Genomic DNA, 23168 nt, shown 5'->3' on the forward strand with positions numbered 1-23168 from the left:
AAATGACAGTAACAAGCTGATGGTTTAATTTTTGCTTTGTTGAAGAAAATTAGAGGCATTAAAGACATTAAATTAGTATTTTCCTCTCAGCCAGGATGTATAGAGGCTGAAACTCAGCAGCACAATAACCATGTTTATCATTTCCTTTTTATAATTCCTTCTTCCCAGCATGACTCCTTGACTTCTTTACCCGTGTTTGAACTCCTGGCGGGTTTCTAAGGAGCCTTGATTTTGAATTATTTTTGAGATTCAAAGAGCTTTCTTGTTTCAAACAGGTTTGTTTTTCTTCACTTCTCATTAAAAATCATTATCTGAAAAAAAATCATTTTGATATGTTACGTAGATATTTTATGAAAAAAGGATTAAAGCAGAAATTGGCTGGAACCACAATAAAATATTTTACTGAAAGATGCAGATAAGCACTAATTAAATAACTAGGGAATCCACGTGAATAATTTCACAGAAGGGAAAGTCTTATTCCAAATATCAGCAGAAGAAGAGGCAAGAAAATTCCTTCATCCTTAGGAAGATTATCAGGAAGTCTGTCATTGAAGATGGAGTTTGGAGTGGTTTTTTAATGTGAATTTTGATTCAGTTTCTGTCTAGCCCAAAATACTTCAACCAGGAGCTGAGAAATTATAAAAAAAGTGGTTTTCATATTAGAACACAGTCCTTAAAACAGTTACTGAAGGAAGCAACCTCAATAAATATTACAGATAATAATATTAACAACCCTCTACAACCAGAGAAATGTGACATGTCAGCATCCCAGCAGATCTATCCTGGTTTTGGGTGGGAAAGATGTTTATCTGCTATAGAATTATCTAATTAAACTTTGAGAAGAGCAAATCTGGACTAAAATTTTCTATTAGGAGTAGGGCAAGAAAATAAACACAAAAAGTACTGCAGGAAAGAAAAGTGATAGTGGGAAATGCATGAAGAGGAAAATGGAGAAGAAAAGCTAAAAAACAAGACCATCAGAAAAGCACAGGAGAAAATGGAGACTTTTGATGGAAGCTTATTGTCCTAATTCAGGAATTGAAAGGTTGCAGCCTAAAATGCCAGCATTTCCCTTGCTATCAATATCCAGAATATGATCTATTACTGTGATCTTGCAGAGCTCGCTACTCAGTGAATATGGGAACATTTAACTGTCAGCAGTGAAGTCCATGTTTACAGAAAATGCAAGGCAACAGAATGAGAGTTAAAATTATTAGGATGAGTAGAAAATAGGGAAATGACATGGAAGTCAGTGAAGGACATAGCTGCAATATATGTTAAAAATTAGATTAGAAGGGATGGGCAAGATCTTCCAAAATAATCGAGAAGAAAAGATTAAAGTAGCAATGACAATATGATAAGAAAAAAGTAGGTGTTATCTCAAAAGACAAATAAGATGGTGTGGGGCAAATGACAGATTTTTCTACTTTTAATGAATGCAAAAGGTAAAAGAAATTAATCAGATACTAAAGAACTACAGTTGCCTCAACTAGAAAATTCCTGTATTGTGTCCATCTTCCCTTTGTAAAAAGGATTATATTTAAAAATCTTATGACAAAGTCCAGAAACGTTTATGATCTAATTTTACAAGGCTGTTAAAAACAATATGACATTTTGTACTCTCAGAGTTATTAACTCCATCGTGGAAGGTAAAGACATTCCTTCCTCTGGAGAGAAAACAGTGAGGACAAAAATAAAGCTCATGGAAGAGGGGCACCAAACAATTTACTGCATATGAGTCTGGTTTTTAGAATGAAATGTTTTAGCAGAAGCAATTGCAGGTTAGGTGGATACATAGAAGTTTTATTACCATAGATCAGTGAGGTTATTTTTTACCTGAAACATCAAAATAATGTGGGAAGAGGGCAGGGCTCATTTCATACTATTTTATTAATGCATACACACACACGGACATGAGGTTTTCACATCCATGAAAGCTCCAGGCTTAATTTATTACATCCCTTGGGGCACAAAATAATTTACTTGTCTGAAAAGAAAGGGAATTTCTGTGGATGCCATGTTGGGAGGAAAATTGGTTTATATTTAAGATGTAAATGTTTTTGTGTTGTTGTTGTTTTTTGGGGTTTTTTTCTCCATAAGGATCCTTGAGTTTCCATGGTCACTGAGGGAAATTCCTGAGATTAACATAAAATGAGCAGTAGTGATCACTGTGGCTGCCTGGGACTGTCTGAGCCATGAAAGCTCTGGCCAATCCCACCATTCCCAGACACAAAGGAAAAGGGATTAATCAGGGAATCAACACAAGCCGGTGCTCATTCCAATGGCAACGCTGCCTTTGTGCCATGCCTACATGAAGGCATTGCTTCTAAACATGTAGGGTAAGTTCCATCTCCAGGAAAAAATAATGAACAAGAAGATTTATTAATTCAGAGAGGGTTAAGCTGGGGTTAGATGTATTTGCAGTTTGGGTGGGTTGCAAGGCCTGCATTGTGCTGAAGAAGAGTGGAGTCAAGGATTTAATTTTCCATAAACAGTGGGTGACACAGTTTGAGATAATCAAAATAAACAGGCTTGTGAAGGCTGCCCGTGGCATTTCCAAGCTCTACAAAACCTGAGGTTTCAGGAATTGTTTTCCAAAATCTCATCCTATTGTGAGCTCAGATTTCTCTGGAGTGTCCCTCTGATTCCATTTCCTGATTAAGCCTTCAGCTCCTCCTACCCTTGGTGTTTCCCTTTCATGAACTCTGCCCAGGCTGAGGTGTGACTGGCTGACAACAACCACTGGACACCAAGTCCTTGGAAAGCTGCAGTAGCACCTGCCTCAAGCAGTTCTTGTGTATTTCACAATTTAGAGGAATTTTGATCATTTTTTAATTGTTTTATTGCAACTTTAACAACGTAATATTGGCAAAACTGAATACAAGTATACAGGTTTAGGGTTTTTCTAAATCAGAAAGTTTATGATCTGCTTCAGAGATGAACAATTAGACAGGAGTTATGCTTCTGTGTAAACAAAAATAAATCTCTGGACATCCTCTATTGTCATATTGCATTTTGGTTTGGGTATTCATCCATACAGGTGTCACATCTCCAAAATTGGAATCTTTTTTTCCACCAGTAGGAAAAAGTAAGGAACGCTAGTGAGAACACAAGGCCATTATCTCTATATTGTTTTTTTGATGTAAACCAAATTTATCTCCATCCCACTATGGGCTGGAGAGTGAAGGGAGATTGAATATGCAAATATTTTAGAGTAAGCTTGAAACAGATTTTGAAGCTATTGCTGCAAGCAGATGAGAATCATCTGGTAAGAACATGGAAGGGAAATTACAAACATGCAGAAGTGTGAGTTTGCCACTGCAGGTGGTAGAATAGTCAAATGTTAACAAGAAAGCAGCATCACTCATGGTCTCTGACCCCTGGAGAGGAACTGGTCACTTATTTCAAGATAAATTGAATGATTTGCACCATCGTGACAGGAATCACTAGGAATTTTTACAGCTCTGTTACGAAAATTCCGAGAATTCCAAGTCAGCTGCAACTGCCTTGTCCCTCTACAAGAAAAGCAGGTCAAGAAAGTGATGCTTGCTCGGATGAAGTCAAACAGGCAATGGAAAGGAGAACCGTGCATTGTGCAGGTTTTGTTATATCAGCTGAACATTCCCTCAGCCCTGCTCTACAGGGACCCCATAAACGAATTCAGGATCTCTCCTTGTTTCCCTCACATCCATTCGATGCCTCTCAGCCATGTTCAGGGAGAAGAGCAAACACAAAGCTCCCATGTCAAGGACTGAGGATGTTCCCGCTACATTCTCATTATAATTTTCAAGTCAATTTTGTTTCAATTATCTTTTAGGGGAAAAGAGAGATATTAGGAACACAGACATTGTAGCACACTCAAACTGCACTGGGTGACATTTTTTCCAACGCTCAGGAGAAAATTTATCTCAGATTGACTTTGATTTGTTAATGTTATCTTGTCTCTGTTCATTCACATGGTGAGCAGGGGGTGCAGGTAAACAAAGAATTCCCACCATAAGGAAAAATTATTTTTTCAGGCACCAGTAGTCTGTCACCTCCCACACTCACTGTTCATTTCCCAGGCACTCTGAGCATGATCCAGGCCACTTCTTTCACTTACACCATGACTGAAAGTTCACACTACTGTCCAGAAGTCAGGTTTTAATACTGGAATATCCCCTCACCCAAACAAGAGTATTTGAATGTTGGTTTCAGAACTGATCAGTGCCCCAAGGTGCTTGCTTGAATCCCTGTTCAGAAATGTGAAGGGTCTTTTCTCCAGTCCCTCCAAAAATTCTCCTAAAGTTAAACAGAAGGGAATCTTTCTTCCCAGTGCTCTGTGTCCAAGATATACTTGGAATTAAGATTTCCTGCGTGGCAATAAAAATACCCAAGATCCTGACACCAGCTGGTCCAGCCCACTCTCCACCCCGAGGTTTGCTAACCCCATCATGCCACACAGAGGCAGCCTTTCTCCCAGTTTCAGGAGAAGGCACCAGCCTTTCTCCCAGCTTCAGTTTACAAAAGGTGAGTCTTGAAAAACAAAGGGTGTTTCCTCTGCCATGAAGCACAAGCCTTCCTTTAAAAACTCAGCTCTAGTGGCTACAACTTGTTTGCAGCCTTTTTTCTGGAGGATTCGAAAGACATAGAGCAACACAGTGGTGTGTTGGATATTTTGTTACGCTTAACTCTTGTCTCCATGTCATTGCAGAAAACAAAGGGCAGAAGAGATCACAGGACAAGAGATATATGATTAAAAAAAGGAGATTTGCTCCATCTGAACTAAGTTTATGGTTCGTGTTGAACACAAGCTGATTCTTAGTGTTTCTGTGCCTATACAAAACAGTCCTTATGCCACATGGAAAGAGAATATTCACTGCACAGCTTACCAAAGAATAAGTTAATAGTAATAGCAAGTACAGGCGCTCTTATATGAGTGCCTTTCACCTTCTCCATTGCAATTAAAAACAAACAAACCAAAACACAAACCCAATCACCGAACTCTCTCAATTTCCTGACACTCACTTCCTTTGGAAATAACAATGAATTTTCAATATATATTTGAAAATTTTTGATTGCTCCAATGCTATTCACATTGGCTGTTGGTTTACTCCAGCAAAGGAAATGAGAGATAACATCCAGACTGTCAGCATCCTTTTCATGCTGTCAGACCACATCAGAGGAGCTCACATCACCCACATTTTCTTTTACACCTCAAATGCTGCATCTGCTCCTACATCATTTAAGGAATTAGAAAGATAATTCTTCTGCTCATGCACAAATCCCCAGCAGACACAATGCACAGCAGAGCCCTTCAGGGCTTGGGGAACGGCTGCAAAATCAACCCATGGCAGCCTCAAAGCAGCAGCAGGATAACCCTTGGGCCTCATGTGTGCATTAAAGATTACTCTGAACTCTGCCACCCTTGCAAGAGCAGACAGCAGCTCTTCCCTTTGGATAACGGGATGTTTTCATGGCAGCCTGAGGAACATTGGATCTGCCTCCCTTCTGAGCTGTACCATATGCTCAGGCAGCGCCAGAGTGCTCAAGACAATGCAAAAAGCACAAAGAGATGACTTTTTAGAAACACATTCGTGCAGCAATGATGAAAACCCAAGAGCAGAAAGCTTCACTGATGGAGAAGAGCAATGCTTCAGCCTCTCCCACATATATCAGACATACACTGGTACAGGTTCTTACTTTACTTAAAACAGGTTGAAAATTGCCAATAAGAAAACTGAAATGATTGGAGCTTGGGGGAAGCATTTTTAACATATTAAAGACTTGTCTCACAATATCTGTCATGAAATATTTCAGTATTTTGACTCAAGACACAGATTTCATCCTCTTTATAATGTCTGGATAAAAAAGAGTAAAATTCAGATAACTGAGGACCATGTTTCAAAAATGGTGTGTTTGAGGTTTTTTAGTTCCCAAAGGTGCTTTAATGAGTTGTGTGGGAAAGATAAAGATCTACATCTGCTTCTGATTTGGAAACAGGAGCCTTAAGGCTACTGAAAGTCTACCAAAAATATAGTGGTAAATAAAACACCTCTGTTTATATGTGAACAAAAAATATCTAAAAGATATAAAATATATTATTTATATATAAACAAAACAATGTGTTTGTTTTCATGTATGAATATATATAAATTCATGCACATTTCAAATTTCATGTGTGTATACACACACAAACATATATGAGGAAATCATTCAAATACGCAAACTGAAAGTGGAAAAATGTGAAGCCTTTCTTTCTAGTTGGAATGAAACCTCATTCTGAACCAGCTGTCAAATGTGAACAAAGCCAGGGGCTCATTCAAACCCCGGCTGAAGCTCAGGTCCCCCCTCTCTCCTATATCCTCCTTGCTCTTCCCCACATTCTGCAGCTCCACGTGAATTATTTGAGGTGTTACCGGAGCCCTCAAAGCATCTCTTGGGATCTTTTTCAAAGAAGCCCAAAGTCAAGGCAGTGAATAACAAAAGATTATATTAAAACCATCACACTAAACCCAAAACTTCCAGGTTGGATATTATTTGTTACGAGTTTGACCAGGATTTTTGTGGAGGAAGAACACACAAGCACCAGATTCCCTTTGGGATGATTGCTGCAGCGGTTCCGGAGAAGAGTTTTTGTCCTCCATGCCCTTCCACAGTGCAAAGGACAGGGCTGTGAGCTCAGGGACGGCATCTGAAGGATGTTGTTCCTCTTGGGCAGCCAAACTCATCAGAGAGGATTTGGGAATGCCTGGAAGGGAGAGGCTTTACCACGCTTTGATCTCACCCTGGCTTTGAAGATCCTCACTGCCCTTAGCAGGAGCTCACCGAGCACATCTCAGCACTGTAAATCCCAGGCATGGAATGTTGATTCACAAGATCCTGGCCTGTGGAAAAAAAGAATCCTGCAGACAAAACAAAAGTGAATCTAGACGGGTAAATTAGCTCCAGCAGCCAGAGAGTTAAAACTAATTCAAAGGAAAAGAAAGTAACCAATTAAGAACAAATGAGGAATTTATGAATAACTAGACAAGTCCACCTTAAGTAGGAACCGTGTCCTGAGTCATCTAAACTAAAAGTGAAGAAAACTGAGAGCAAAACCCCACTTTTATTGTGTGTTTACTCAGTAAGATTTTATTTTTGGGATAACTGTGGAACTTGTGGAATCCACTGCAACATTTTGGGGAGAAAAGAATGAGAAGACCAATAGATAATGGATACTCACAGTACACTGAAAATCCAACTCCATTTACAATTTGAATCTCTCAGCTGGAGTGCAAAAGCTTTGAAAATAATGACAAAAGTATTTACAAGGAGATTTGCATCAAGAAACCAAATATGCCCTAAGATTGCTGGCTTGAAATCTAGAACTGTAATAACATCTCTTCACCTGGAAAAAAGGGCCAAATTCTTATTTATTTGCAGAAAAATGAAGGGGTTTTTTTCGGTTTTGAGAATAGTTTTACATATAAATATTATTCTATTCCTTTCCCATTCTTCTCCTCCCTCCTCTAATAAAGTAGAAAGTCAAATTAAGTCAATTTTTTAAACTGATAACTTAAATTAAATAAAGGTACAATTTAAATAATTAAGGCAGCGTAAAGCATAGAACACATCCCAGCTATCTACTCAGCACTGACTACGGTTTATCAGGTGTCCCGTAGCACAGAAGCCATGGCAGCGCAGCCAAAAAAATATCAGGACTTCGGAGCTGCACATTCCCAGTCAAATTCTAAACACAATTCTAAGTTCTGCCAGCTCCCAGTATTTCACGAGATTTTTTTCTCTCATTAATCAAACTGTTAAAATCAAAACACTTCATTTTTTTTTAAAAGCAGATTTCTCTCTTACTTTGTTCTTAGCTGGAAACCGAAGTGGGAGGTGCAGCTAGATCAGGTTTTTTGCTGTTCAAAAGTACAGTTTGACTTGCAGACATCAGTAATGCCATAAAAAGATTAACAGCACCATGGATAGGGCTTGAGGGAAATAAGCTGAGAGCACAAAGTTGCTGAAGACTCACGATTTAATTGGAAGTGACTTTCTTACAAAATGAATTAGTGACACTCTGTCCTGTAGCTATGGGTCTCAGAGTGATTTACCCAATTTTCACAGAAATAAAAGAAATTTGAGCAAAAATCGTATTAAAAATACAGCCTCATGATTTTTATCAATTTTACAAGTGATTTTAAAGATGAAAAAGATCATTTAAGCCATCTAAGCAACTCTGTTAAGAAACAAACTAATTAGTCAGGCCGTGTCTAATCAATACTTGTTTTCTCAGTGAGATGAGTCACAGCACAGGGTTACTTTTCCAGGCTGTTAAGAGCTGTGGAATTTCCTGGGAAGAAGCTCTTACACTTGGGTGTGCCAAGGCTTTCTACCTTTGTCCTCAGTGCTGTTTCTAGGCTGTGAAAGGCACCCCCCACATATTCACCAACCACGTGGCAGATGAGAACTTCTGAAAGGTTCTTGAACAGCTGAACAAGCTGGGCAAACCTTCTCCTGCTTCTCAATATAAAGGGCAAATGCTTGGGCTGTTTGAAGTATCATCACCCACAAGTGGCACTCAGCCCTTGTGTTTCCCAAAGGCCACGTGCTCAAAGACCTGGAATTTCTGGGGTTTTTTTCTTTGGAGGTTGGCAGTGGGCATGTGCCATCAGATACCACAATGAGCACGAGGGTGACTGCCAGGCTCGAACAGTGTAAAGTGCAAAAAGTGTAAAAAGTGGCGGTTGTGCCATTTATTTAATTTACTCAGTTTATTCAGAAATAACCTCCAAGCAAGGCTCTCCCCATTCCATGTGCTCACTTCCCTGTGAAACTCTCAGTGCCAGAAATCAGCCCAGTTCTTCTGAAATGCTCCCTTTGAAAGTGGAAGAACAGAGATACTTCTAAGTCCTTTCATCTTCAGTGAAAACTCCAAGTAATTTTCTTTTTTTTTTTCCTCCCCCCTCCGGACTGGTGACAGGGATTCAGTTCAGCAGAAGAATAATCTTGCCCAAGTCTTCAAACACAACATGAGAAGTTCAGCGAAAAATTCTTAATTGAATCTGCTGATTACAGCAGAGGTCAATCACACAGCCACTTTCTGAAGAGCTAGAAAGTTTTCAAGTCAGGTATTCTTTCATAAGCACAGCACTTCACTTTACTGCTCTGTTTCCAGTTTAATTGCCAGCATTTCTCTTGACATGTTTCCTCTCCAGCCCATGTCTACTTTAACGAGTCCTGCAGCCCTGGAGCGAGCAACTTTGTTGAGCAAAATAATTAGTGTTGAAGAGTCAGTGGTCACATGGTGCACTTTTCAGAGGGTTTTGTTTTGGATTATCCCATCCTACTGTCCACTGGCATTTTTCACGTTTGTCAGAAGCGCATCTTCCAGTTAATTTGCACCCAAAAGGAAATCAGCTGATTTACTCTGACATCCCTTTGTGATGTGAAAGACAGTCTGGGAACCATGGAGAATTGGGAGAGTCACTTTCAGAGTGCACTTCTAATCTATTAATAATAATAATGTCTGCTTAAATTTTAGGCAGCTAAAATCTCTCACTTTTCAAAGTGTGACTGTTTTCCCCAAGATAATTCAGATCCACAGGATACGAGATCATCATGACCAACTTGGCAGCAAAAAGGCAACTCACAGCAACAACTTTCTACTACCAGAGAGAAGGTAAAAAATCTGAAAACACAGAGAGGACATTGGTCCTCCTCAACTACAAATACCACATGAAGCAGAAGAAGAAAGCAAAGGGCAGCAGTATGGTCACTATTTTATTCCCTGATTGGAAACTTGGTATAAGATTAAAATTCCCATTTTATTATTGTTGTGCACCTCAGTCCAAGGAAGCCAGCACACCTTCCAAGTGAAGGCTGGAATTTTCTCATGTGATTTTGCAAAGCTGCTGCTTTTCAGTTACTGAACTGTGGGGTCCTTTTTTTGTCCCTGCAGCTCAGTGGTGCAAGGATTTTAATTTCTGAAATATGTTCCACTGTCAGAAGCACATATACATCAAGTGACACGTTTAATTCATAAATTTGCATTTATTAAGTACGTTTTACCCTTTAAAAAGGAGGACCAGCCTAAGGATTATTAAATGTACTTCCAAGAGCTACAATGGTACCTGCAAGTTTTCCTTGAGGATTACCTTGAGAGTGGTAGCACAGCCTCATCAACAGTTTTATATATCCCTATTTTTTTTTTCTTTTGGGTGGATGAATTTGTCTTCAGATCCTTGAGGTATTCAAGATCCAAGAGACCAGATTATGAGTTTCCCAGCAACATGGAATACTGGAATGTCCAGTGGTGATGTCACAGATCACAGCATCTCTATCAAAGACCAACATCCCATGCTGCAGGGACTCAGATGGTCAACATCTAATATCCAGTCTGAAGGAGGGTAGGCTTAGATTGGATATGAAGAAATTGTTCCCTGTGAGGGTGGGGAGGCCCTGGCACAGGGTGCCCAGAGAAGCTGTGGCTGCCCCTGGATCCCTGGAAGTGTCCAAGGCCAGGCTGGACAGGGCTTGGAGCAGCCTGGGATAGTGGAAGGTGTGCACCCATGTCAGGGGGTGGAATGGGATGATCTTTAAGGTCCCTTTCAACCCAACCCATTCTCTGATTCTACAATCTAGACGCTCTAGGAAGACAGACTTTCTTCCCCGCTGCCTTGCAATTGTGTCTGCAAAAAGAAACATTTACATGTGCCTTTGGAAACACCTGAGAGCAGGTGGAGAGTCTCACTGCAATGGTGGGAGTACAGGTTAGGTTTTGTACTGGCTAAACTCACCGGTGTCTATCAGAAGAAAGTCACACTACCCAAATGCTGGAGCCTCCAGCCTAGATAGCAAATTTTGAGCAAAGATGGTTCTGGGATGCTTTCCTGGAAAAGGAAGAGCCTTTGTCAGGAAGCCTCTATTTTCTGGAAGGACTCTCTACCTGTTCAACAGCATTTAGTGTTTTGTCAAGTCCTCCCATAGAAAGGAGCCTGTGCACCCAAAGCAAAAGCTGAAAAAAGCTACAAAATTCCAGAAGCAAGTTATTACTGGTTTGGCAGTTGAACAGAATCTAAATCCAAGTACAGAGAATTCATGTGTTTAATCCAAACTTGGACTGGATCATTCTCTATGCCCCACCTTTGAGAAGATACTTTACTGGCTCATTAAATCACTGAGACTTGGACAAGAATCAGTCTGTGAAGTATCCATATATGTATTTTCTTCCCCTCAAGGTTTCCTTGTCTCAGTATGAAATCTAATAAGCCTAAAATTCCTTTAGTCCACCCCTCAGAAGTTCTTTTTCTCAGTCACTTTGGACAGCACCATCCTCCCATCTCAAAAATGGCTTCTTTTTCACTTCCAACCTATTTGACTTTTGTTTTCCTTTCCTGCATAACGGTTCTAACACCACCAGCTTCCTTATAATTTTGACAGAACAAAAGCTGTAACTCAGTTTCATCCTTCTTGCATCTCAGTAACTCCAAAATCCTCCTCCCTGGCTGGGCCAAACCTTGCTTTCCTCACAGAAGTCAGAGGCATCACTTTTGTTTTCGGTTGGCCAACTACAATATCCAAACTGACACCATCTTCTCATCTTTTTGCATGATCCTTCTCATTCCATCAAATATCAATCACTTGTCTCCTCTTGTATCAAGAAATAAGCACAGCAGAGCAGCCAAAAGTAGTTTAAGTGGGAAGTTTTTATAGAGATAGGCAGGAACAGGATGTCTGGAAAAAAAAATTTAAAAAATCTGAACTCATGTCTCAAAGTCATCTAAACAAAAGCAAAGGACTGCAGCTGTAGAACCTTGGGGTGATTTTTCTCTCCACTCTAGGTACAGCCTCCTGGTTTTGCCTTGCACCTGACCTCTCTGAGCAAGGTGGTCCTAATCAAGCATCATTCCCTGATTACTCTTAATGAATGTGTCTAATGATTATCAGCTGACACCTCTAACTAGCAAACAGGGGTTTTAAAGTTAACTTCCAATAGAGTCCTGCATGCCCATTGCCTGGGGTGGTCCCAAACAAGTACACTGACAATTCTGGCTCTCCCAGATTTGCTCACAGACCGGTAGACATGGTTCTTTTCTTTCCAATTCCCAACAATGGTAACCTCAAGTGGCTCTTGTCAGCCATATCCCACGTGCAATGACATCCAGTTATTTTCCTCATTTTCCCCGTGCTCACCCACTCATAAGTGTCCCTTCTCTGTCTGCTTTTTTATCATCACACACACTTGCCAAGGGTAGAGCCTATTTTTAATTCTGGGCTCATGCAGCAGGATCAGATTCCATGCTGAAATTTCACAGGTATTACAAAAATCGATAGCAACCACACCGAACCTGGATTACTGGTGAATGAGTCAAGCAGTGCATGTCCTTACAGTGATAGTTTGCATATAAAGGCAAAGCTTAATGGAGTAGAAAACACATCCAGATTAACGATGTGAAAAGCAAGTTAATGCTTATGTGGGATCCAAACCCATACCACGTTTGACTTTGAAAAGGTTAAATTCATCCTCTAACCACCAAGGTTTGCAACAGACCCTACACTGTCCCTGGGAACACATTGTCAATTTACTGTTCTGACAGATGATTGTGAAGATGAGGAAATGATCCAGAAAAGTGGCATTGATTTGGAAGAGCAGAAAAATTTGCCAGTCATTGCTTGTTGCTAAGCTGCAACAAAAAAAAAAAGCCTCCATCAGCTCTCAGCATGTCACTCACAAATATCAAAGAGATGTGGTATTTACGGTGTTTGTGCAAGGCCCAGGGAATGATTGAGACTGCATCCTGCACTTAGAGCAATTTGGATGGGACCTTAAATACCAGGAACCTCCCCGCTTGGTTTCACCAAATGAGCTGTGTGATCTTTTTCTTTGGGCAGTTGGTGCTTTTCATCTACAGGCTGTGATCCATTTATAAAAATGCAGGACAGATATTTTAGAGAAAGGGGAAACTACATGGCTTGAATGAGTTTGCAACTTACACTGCAAGCAGGTGTTTGTCAGACCCTCCTCTTAGAAATCACATGCCCTCTAGAGCATTAAGTCTCAACTCCCAGCCTGGAATTTGTTAACTAGAGCTGGACAGTAGAGCTGCAGCCAGAGTAAACAAGTTTTTTATGGCGAGTTTGTGCAAGGAACCAGCCTCAGTGGTCTGTTCTTTCTTCCTTGCTCTAAATATTATTCATCTATAACAAAACCCAGCTGATGACTTTTGCCCACTCTATATGTCCTCTGAAAATCTGATGCCAGACACACACACTGGCCACAAATTTCCACACAGAAAATTTCCACTTGCTTTGTGTCCAGGGGAAGGAGGGAGCTGGCACACAAATTTTAACCCTTTCACAGGAAAATCCCTGAGTAGTAGCAGGGAAGATATCAAGTAAATAGTGCAGAGCTCCTTTATACTTTACACCTTTTTACCCAGCTCTGCAGACAGTGCCCAAGATCAGCACGTGATTTACCAGTATAATAATAACATTAATTACATTAATAATATGAATATTATAATATGAATAAACATGCAAATCTACAGGTAGAGGCTGTTTCTTTTGACATAGACCCCATGTAAACATGTTATTGTATGTAATAAATACCCTGTGCCATGACTAATGGCTTGCAGAAGCAATTTGAAGCATAAAGCTCAGAACAATGACAGAAAGGCTTCCCTGCACCCCTTCTTCTTCTTCACACCTCTCACCTCTAGGTTTGCACACAGTATTTTTTCTTTTTATGGAGGTTAATAATATCTGTAAACAAAGTAGGGAGTGGAAAATGAAGTACAAACTTGTCAGGTGGTGTATTCATTCCTTAATCACATCAGAGGCTGCACAAATTATGAGATGACAAAGCATTATTTTCAGATGTCCTAACATTCAATCAAGAACTCTTTCCTTCCTAATTTCATTCTAAAGTCTCATTTTCCCGTCTCACTTCCTATGCTGCCAGATTAAGGGCCACAATTAAAAACCCCCAGCTCCCAGATTTATTTCATTTATAAGCACCCACCTTTAACAAAGAGGAGCTTTTACTGTATGCCAAAGGCCTAAAAAGCACAGAATCAAAGAATCATTTGGGTTGGAAAAGACCACTAAGATAATCAAGTCCAACCATTAACCCAGAATTTACAAGGCCACCACTAAACCACCTCCCAAAGTGCCGTATTTTTAAAATCCTTCCAAGGATGGTGACTCCACCACCTCCCTGGGCCTTGCCAGTACTTGACACCTCTTTTGGTGAGAAATTTTCCATTTCCTCTGGTCTTATCACTGGGAGAAGAGACTGACCTCAACTGGCTACAACCTCCTTTCAGAGAGTTGTAGCGAATGATAAATAACATGGAGGAAGAGGACTCAGACTCACACAAAAATTAGAGACATCATTTGATCTCCACCCACTGTAGCAGTGAATACACCTTGAAAGGGAAGCAATACCAAAAAAAAACCCCAAGCCAAACCCAAAATGCAGCACTTCAGCTTGACAAAAATTAGAAAGTTCAAGTTCTGAAGGCAGAATCATAACAGCATGGAAAAGATTTTTTTCCCCATAAGAGGATAAAACCAAGCTACCTAAAGAAACAAGCCCAGAGCAAATACCATGTACCACCAACAGATTTAAACGCTCTCTTGCTTTCCTGCCAGGCACCCTGTGCATCTGCATGAGGCCTTTTGCCATCCATCTGCACTATAAGCAAGAACAAGGAGTTGGAAAGTTATTGTTCCCTTGAAATCAGCACTTTTGAGGTTGCATCTTGAATCCTGTTGATAGGGAAGATATGTGCTGATGTCTTTACAAACAATTCCACGGGTGAGAGGATGGGTGTTAATGTCTTAGAAATGGGGCTTAATGTCTCCACCAACTTCAAGGTGCAGGTTTGTTGCAGAGCCCAGCCAGTTTGACTCCTGAAACAGACAAGAGGGTCAGCACAAGCCTGAGTTTCTAAACTTTGGGGGTAAATAACATGTTTAAGGGGGGATATGCGGTAGGCAGTTTGGGAAGGCTGCACCTTCCTGGTACCTCAGCAATGGGGAAAGGAAGAGGACAACGTGCGGCCGGGAGTTTGGGATAAAAGGAGGCTGCGCCCTCTGAAACCTTGAGAGAGAAAACCCCATGGGTGTTGTGCCCCAGTGGCCTCTCTCCCTTTATTTGAATAAAGTTGCTGCACTCCTCTGTCTCCTTTATGGACACAGGCTTTTCATAGCGGGACTTTCCGTATGCTGTGATCAGTTTGGGCCCCTCATGACAAGAAGGACATTGAGGGGCTGGAGCATGTCTAGAGAAGGGAACAGAGCTGGGGAAGGGTCTGGAGAACCAGGAGAATCTAGGGGAACTCAGACTGGAGAAAAGGAGGCTCAGGGGGGACCTTGTGGGTCTGTACAACTCCCTGACCGGAGCAGGCAGCCGGGGGGATGTCAGGCTCTGCTACCAGGGAAGAAGGGAGAGGACAAGAAATGGCTTCAATTTGCTCTAGGGAAGGTTTAGATTGGATATTGGGAAAAATTTCTTCTCCAAAAAGGTGGTCAGGAACAGGCTGTCCAGGGAAGTGGTGGAATCACCGTCCCTGGAAGTGCTCAAAGAATTGTGTGGATGTGGCATTTGGGAAGAGAGTTTCATGGTGAATGTGGTCATGCTGGGTTAATGGTTGAACTCAATGATCTTTGTGGTCTTTCCCCACCTTAATAATTCTGTGATTCTTTGTTTCTATGAACTGAGGGCGGTTTTTCAGATGAGTACTGAATGGAGCCCTCTAAGAACTGCCCCACTCCCACCTGTTTTCCTCCTCCAGCCAAAGCTGGATTGCCTTGTCCTTATCTTTCTTCATTCCCTCCTGTCTTTCTTCATGAACTGCACAAGTCCTGCTCAGGGACAGAGCAGGAGGGAGAGGTGATGAAGCAAGTCAAAGCTCTCAGTTGAGCTCAGCAATAAAACTTGCATGAACTTGGAGCCAAAGCTTTTGTTTTGCTTGAAACCAGGAACGGAAGAGGCACTGAACTCTCCTGCCTTGTTTTTATTGCTGCTCAGAGAGCCAGAAGTGTCCACACATCAATAGAATTAAAAGGCAAGATTGTAAGAACCAGATGTTGGGATATTTTTGGATGCAATCATGGATCAGGCCACAGTGCTTAACAGCTCCTGTCCAAAGCTAATTTTTGAGGGAACAGAGCGCACATCATGCACATGTTTGCTGGCTCAGTGCCGAGCCCTGCATAGTGCACAGAATGAGATCTTCTCTCAAATTGGTTTGGCTGGTTGAGTTTTCTTGGTTTAAATCCTCCTATTAAAGCTCACAGTGAATTACATTTTTACTGCAGAATTATACCAAAAAGCCTGCAAAGGAAATCATTTAGCTATCCAGGAGGTCAATTTCTCCGTTTTGTTCAGTGATTGGTTTTATTATCCATAGAGATTCCTGCCAGCTTATTTTCTCTTGCTCACTATGAAGTTTTTAAGATGTTTTCACTTAGGGCTAACATTCCTGCTGTTATTTTTGCTTTCCTTTTCTGAGATGAAAGCAGCATAAAGGACATAAATGTCTCGTTCATTTCATTCATGAGAAATCACAGCCAATTCACCTATGGGATCCAACTTTCTTGGCAACCCAAAAGTCATGTTGTCACATGGGGACAGATGCACTAGGAATAGTTTTGCACTTGATTTATATTTCCTAAACACTTTATAGCAAAAAAATACCCCTGGGGCCCAACGGGTGTGGAAGGCGGAGAGCTCACCTTGACTTTAGTAAGAAGAACCAGACACTCACTTAGGAGATCTGCTTAGGAGATGTAAGTTTGGAAAAGAGAGGAAAGAAGGAGGATCAAGGCCAGGTTGGACAAGGCTTGGAGCAACCTGGGACAGTGGAAGGAGTCTCTGCCCAGGGCAGGGGGTGGCATGGGATGGTCTTTAAAGTCCCTCCCAACCCAAACCCTTCCAGGATTCTCTGAAGGAACAATTTGCCCACAAATGGAACCAGTTCTTGTAGTTCATGACACCTTGAGCATTGCTGTGTGAAGTCACTCTTCTGCAAAAGTCCTGACCCCTTTATCGTGTCTTGAACCACTCAGAAAGGAACTGTTTTCTAAATAACCTGCCTTATTTATCTGCCTGTTATTCAGCCCAACAGCTCCCACAGAAAATAACCCTGAAACGTTCAACAGTTTGGATTTCCAGACCTCAGTTACTATGGATTCTTGTCCTCCAATGTCCCATATCTTCAAAAGATAAACTTTTTTGCTTGAAGTTTCACTGTGTCCTTTTATCTTTTTTTTAATCTATTCTTTTTTTAATTTTATTTTTTCTCCACATGCTGGTTTAGTAAAATTCCTTTTAAACATCCATCCTGTGAATGAAGGCTTGGTTTTCCCATGTCACTTTGGAGAGCCCACTCTAACCCAGCAGAGCTGTCACAAACACTGAAGTGATGATTACAGGCTTCTGCCTGAGGATGATCAAATTGAATGGAAGATAATAGCTTCAACATGTCAATCACTGAGCCATTAGGACACCAACTGTTGGGCAGAAATTAATGAGCCAGGGTCTAATTTGACATGGATAGAACTGACAAATGTTTTGACCATGGTATTTTAGGGCGAAGAAATATAAATATAGCTTTCTACAGGATTCTTTCTTTTCAATCCATTTTAATGCTTTTATTCATACGGAGGCTTGCTAACTGATTTAAGAGCAGAAAAACAAATTCTTGCGGACAAATTTAAGATTGGGGTGGGTTGTTATAAACCCTACAAGGAGAGGTGGTTGATAGAAAACCTAATAAACTATTTAATTTCAGGCAGTTGGGTGTTTGCATTAAAGGCCTGAGCATCTTTCATAGTCAAGGGAATGAGGCAGCTGTCCCCAAAGACAAATGCAAAGCATTGCCCCTGCCTGATTTATAGAAAGTGACAGCAACCCTGACCTAACCTCATCTGCCAACTGCCATCAAAAGATTCTCCACTTCCCACTATTTGTCTTTCTCCCAAATGTGTGAATCTTGGTCCCTCATTGGTACCAGCTCCATCACCGGCTACACTCTTGCTACACTGAAATTAAAAATATTCTCTCACTAAAATTTTCCCTGAAATTACAATAAATCAATAAATCAATAGATAAATACTTCAGTCCCTTCACCACAGAAGTAGTTTTCTCATGATCCGGGGTTTAATGGATGAGTTAGACTAGAGGCAGCAGCAGACCAGTGTGGGATTAGGGGTAGTTGGAAAGACTTTCCTTCCCCCTGGTCCTGAGCTGTCCTGGAAGCTCCACTGGGCTCTCTGAATGCAGAACAAATCCTGATGTTTGAAAGGACACGAAGGGTTCTAACACCCTCTGAGACCTCTCCTGTATCCTGTATCAAACTGACCGTGGTGCTGTGCAGAGCTCTCAGCAATTTAGGTCCAAGCTGTTACAAATCACATCTCTCTCTTCAACTGGAAAGCATCTGGCAAGAGATACGAATGATGAAACCCCATAAAAACCCCAAAGCTGCCCTAGGGGAGGCTAAAGATCAGATTCTAAGTACGTCAGTCAGTTCAAAGAGGGCAAACAAAACATTTGCTCCTGAAATAGAGATTATAAACTCAGCTTTTGTACCAGTGGACCCCTGTTCAAAAATATGACTGAATACCAGAACCTGCCCAAACCAGGGAAAACAGCATTAAAGGACGTGAAATCTGTATCTACATGATAAATTAGAGACACAAAGGATTCCCTAGCCCTGAGTCTCCTGTGCTTTGAGGTTTCATAGTGGATTTTGCTAATAACTTTGTATCTTCCCTGTGCACCAGTGCTCCAAGGCAGCCTTCGCAGATGTGTCATATGGGCTCCCAAACATGTTGTGACTGCAAGGATCTTTATTTTGGCAGGACAGGCCTGGGGAGGGGAGAGGATGCTGCTGGAAAGCAAAATCCAACACGTTCTCCTGTCAATACACTAATTAACATTTGGCAAGATTATGCTAAATACGACAGATCTTTAATTTTAACAAGATGTTCTTCATTAAGCAGGCTACTCAAACATGAGCAGCACCACGAGAGAAAGCACAGAGGACCAACACAACACAACCATCTTCCCCTGCTGCCTTCTCTTTGCCAAGGTGATGCCAGACTTCAGCCCTGGGGAATGATGAATTTTCCTCTCCTTTCTCCAGATAATGGGAAAGGAAAGGTATAGGAAAACCAGGGTAACTAAATAAGGGAATAGACTTACCCAGATTTAGTGTGGAATTTACTGCTTACAAAGAGGTCTGTGTGAATTTAAAAAAAAAAAAAAAAAAACAACCAGGAAGAAAAGGGTATTTTTCAGTGTGCACACAGCTTTGCAAAATCTCAAGAAGAAAAAAAATTTTTTACTCCATTTTTCCTCCTTTCAAATAGGAAAGGACAAGAAAAAACTCATCCTGAAACAGAAAACTTTGCCTTCTAAGTTCAGTGCAAGATAACATTTAGGTTTCAAGCCCTTTCCATTTTTTTAACGTCTTGTAACAAATCAAGAAAAGTAGCAAAGGATTTGTGCAATCCAAACATTTTGATTAAAATATTTTTATTGTTTTTGTAGTTTGAGTAATGAGACTGCCAGATTCAAGGCAAACAGTTCTGTGAAATGGATAAATTAGAGGTTTTTGCTGCACAGCCTCTCTGGGAAGCCTTTTTAACTCCTTGACAGTCCCCATGGGTGAAATATTTCTCTTTATTCCCAATCAGAACCTTTCTTGCTTTAACTCATGTCAGTTTTCTCTCACCCTTCAATCAGCACCATTGTTTTCATTAATAATATTCATTTCTGCATCCCCCTGTATTTCACTTAGAATTTCTGGTGTCAAAGAGCACAAATGGTCAAGCCTGAACTGCACTGAAGTTAAATCCATGTGTGCACCTGATGCCTTAGGTTTTAACTTTTATATTTTTCAAATCCTGCACTGCCTGGTGTGTGACTCTGAAGTTCCTTGTAGCCTGTTAACCTCTGCTCTCTGTGCTGGGCAGACACAACAAAGCCTCTCTGGGCCTGCTCTGCAAGGACACCCAGACCGTCCTAGGCCCAAAATGTGTAAACCAAAGAGCCTCTAAGGGGAGCAAGCAGAGGGGAATTACATCATTAACTGAAGCTTTAATTGGAGAATTAACCCTGATGTGCAAATGAACCCAACCTATAAAAGTGTGAAGAACTCGTGACCTGGGGTCCACCTTGGGGTCCATCTGGGCAGTGGCCTCTGGCCCCCAGGGGTACCTTTGAAAGCCTTTCAAATAAATACCTGCCTTATTCCCTTACTCCTTTTGAGTCTCTGTTTTTTAGGTGGCCACTACAGGTATCACACCAAGAGAAAAAAATTAAATAACAAGCCAGAACTTTTCAAAACTCAGTCATAAGTCAGAGTAAACTTTATGCTGAATCTCAGTTTCTAACTTCAGGAGAGGGAAGAAAACCTGAGGCTGAGATTCTGTCTCTGAGCTTATCAAGAAGTGTGACTGAGATGTGTGAAGGTTGCAGCTGTGAAGGGGAGCAATAGCAGGGAAAATGCAGCTTATAAGTCAGAAACCCAAATAATTACCACGCTCCCCATCGAGCTCAATTCACTCTTACATTGCCAAGCTTGGTAGTGGAGACAGGCAAATTAGAGCTGGAAGAGACATGGCTTTGCATCTTCCATTAAAGGGGATCCCTGTGGGGATTTAGCTCCTCTTCTGGCATAGAATTGTGGATGTTTATTCGAAGCTCTGCACACCTCAGAGCTCTTCTTCCTGAGCTCTACCGTTCGACAGCTGAGTTTTCTATCTCAGCACAAGTTTGCCAAAACTATGGAGGAAAAGCAGACAACATTAATTTACTGCCTGTGAGCATGAAACCAACCTTTTTTCATGCTTAGAGCTATAATATGACAAAAAACCAGAGATGCAAGCATGGATTCCTTTATGCAGCACTTTGAAATCTTTTTCTACAAAGCATCAAACCAGGGTGAACCATCTTCCACTGAAGGTTTCATTTGGGAGGTTTTACAGAGCTCAGCTGGAGGAGAATGAGCAAAGAATAATCCTTAATTTATGAATTTTCACTCCGAGCACAGCAACTCCCTGTTCAAGCCGAGATTTTCATATTCTGCTGTTAAATCTGTGACTTCAGAACCTGGTAGCAGTTTGAGTTGCTGTTCTACACAAGCTTTCCTTAAATAATCTATCATGACTTTTGCACATCTAGAATGAATGACAGCCTTTCAAAAAAGAGCAACAGGGAGCTTTAAAAAGCCCTGGTTACATTGTGCTCACTATCAGCTTTATTCCCTTTGCTTTGCCTCTGTCCCATTCCATCACAAGGGAGCAACATCCATTATTAATCCATCTCTTTGGAGCCAGTCCCTGTGTGTCTGTGTCCTCCATTTGATCAGCCATCTGGAAAATGACAGTTTCCTGACAGCTTTATAACATTTTCCTAAAACTGCGTCATTGTTCACATGCAGAGAGCACATTTGACACGATGAGGGCTTTAGTAGAAGGCTTTGGTAGCAAGTGGGGGAAAAAACATATGCACAGTGATTAAAAAACACAGCAAACCAAAACACAAATGTGGGAACCCAGAATACAGAGAATATTTCTCTGCCTGTTCTGAAGGGTTCTGCCCCTCTGGACAACACTGGTTTTGACCTTCATCCATGGGGAAAATTGCCTGGCCTCTGGGAAGAGTTAGAATCTACACTGGTGTGAATTAGGTGATAGAATACTATGTAAGATTGTCACAGGGTGAAACAGTTAGACGTTTTGGGTTTATTAATATAGTGAATAGATAAAAGCAAGAAACATCAAAATGGAGGATTGTTGTTGTTCTCCAGACCTTCTTCTTCTTCATCTACTCCATATTCTGCAGTAGAAGTGGTCTGGGATGATTGGATAAAGAATTCTACAGTTCCTGCCTGGGTGATAAGATAATTTATTAGACATTGGTAGAAAAGTGAAAATATCTTGCGTTTTAAGTTTTCATTGGGTGATTTACCTTTAAAAGGGCTGTGAAATCTTGATGAATTGGCTTTTCCTGCATTCTCTGCTTCATGCTATGTCTGGGTCACATCAGTGGCTCTATTTCTCTGATAAGACTTAATAAACAACTATCTGAAAGCAGAGAAGGCTGAAGGTCCAGTTCGTCCCTTGGACTCCTGGCACAGACTCTAAAAAATTTCCCCCATCAGGGGAGGCACAATTAAGGCACAGACAGTGTCAACAAAGCCTCACAAAAACACAAAAATAAAAAAACAAAAAACCAAGACCAAGACCAAAACCAAAAAGAAACCCCAAAACAACAACAAAAAATCCCCAAATGCAAACAAAAACCCCAAACAAAACCACACAGAAACAAAAAAAAAACAAATTGGCAAACAACAAACCCACAAAAGGGATGATTTCCAGTTCCATGACAGTTGTCAACTCAAGTAGTTCTGCTTTGATTTCATCTGTTTGCAAACTCCAGTCAACCCATACCTTAGGACAGCTGGAGCACTAGAATTAAGGTACAATGTGGAATAGAAGCACTGGAATTGGTCATATGGAAATTTATATAAATAGTCATTTCTGGGACAGAGGGAACTGAGGTAGAAGGAGTTTGTTTCTGTCATCTACCAGTCAATATTTTATAGCTTCTAGTTAATGCTGTGATTTATCCAAAAGAAAGTCTCAACTGCAGATATTTGCTTAGGTGATAACAGTTTAAACCAAAGGAGGAAAGACTCTTTAAACTGAGAAGAGAAAGAAATTTTACATTACAGCTGCATGTAGGAAGAAGGGACATCTAAGTATTGTTCTTTTCTTAGAACATGACGTTTATGGATGACTTGAAAGAAAGAAATTTAGAGTGGGTTTGTCTTTGAACAACAAAAATAATTTTGTGGTGCTGTACAAAAAAGATAAGCTGAAAATTGACCAATGGAAAAAACATCCCGGAATGTTTCATTATATCAAACTATGACATAAGTAGAGTTATTGAATTATTTTTTATTTAATGTGCAGTTTATCTCACATACAAGTTGCGCAAAACTTTATTTAAAACACATGACAGCGCTCTGAAATCAACACTCTGACAGCAATAATCCTAATTTCATTCTTTAAAAAAAAAAAATTACAGATTTTTAGTACTTATGCACTAATAAAGAACTTTCCTATTTACTGTTAAGGATAAAGCTAAGCACACCAGGAAAAACAAATTGAAAAGTAAACCA

This window comes from Corvus moneduloides, chromosome 1 (genome assembly GCF_009650955.1).
Source record: "Corvus moneduloides isolate bCorMon1 chromosome 1, bCorMon1.pri, whole genome shotgun sequence".
In the NCBI taxonomy this organism is placed as follows: domain Eukaryota; kingdom Metazoa; phylum Chordata; class Aves; order Passeriformes; family Corvidae; genus Corvus; species Corvus moneduloides.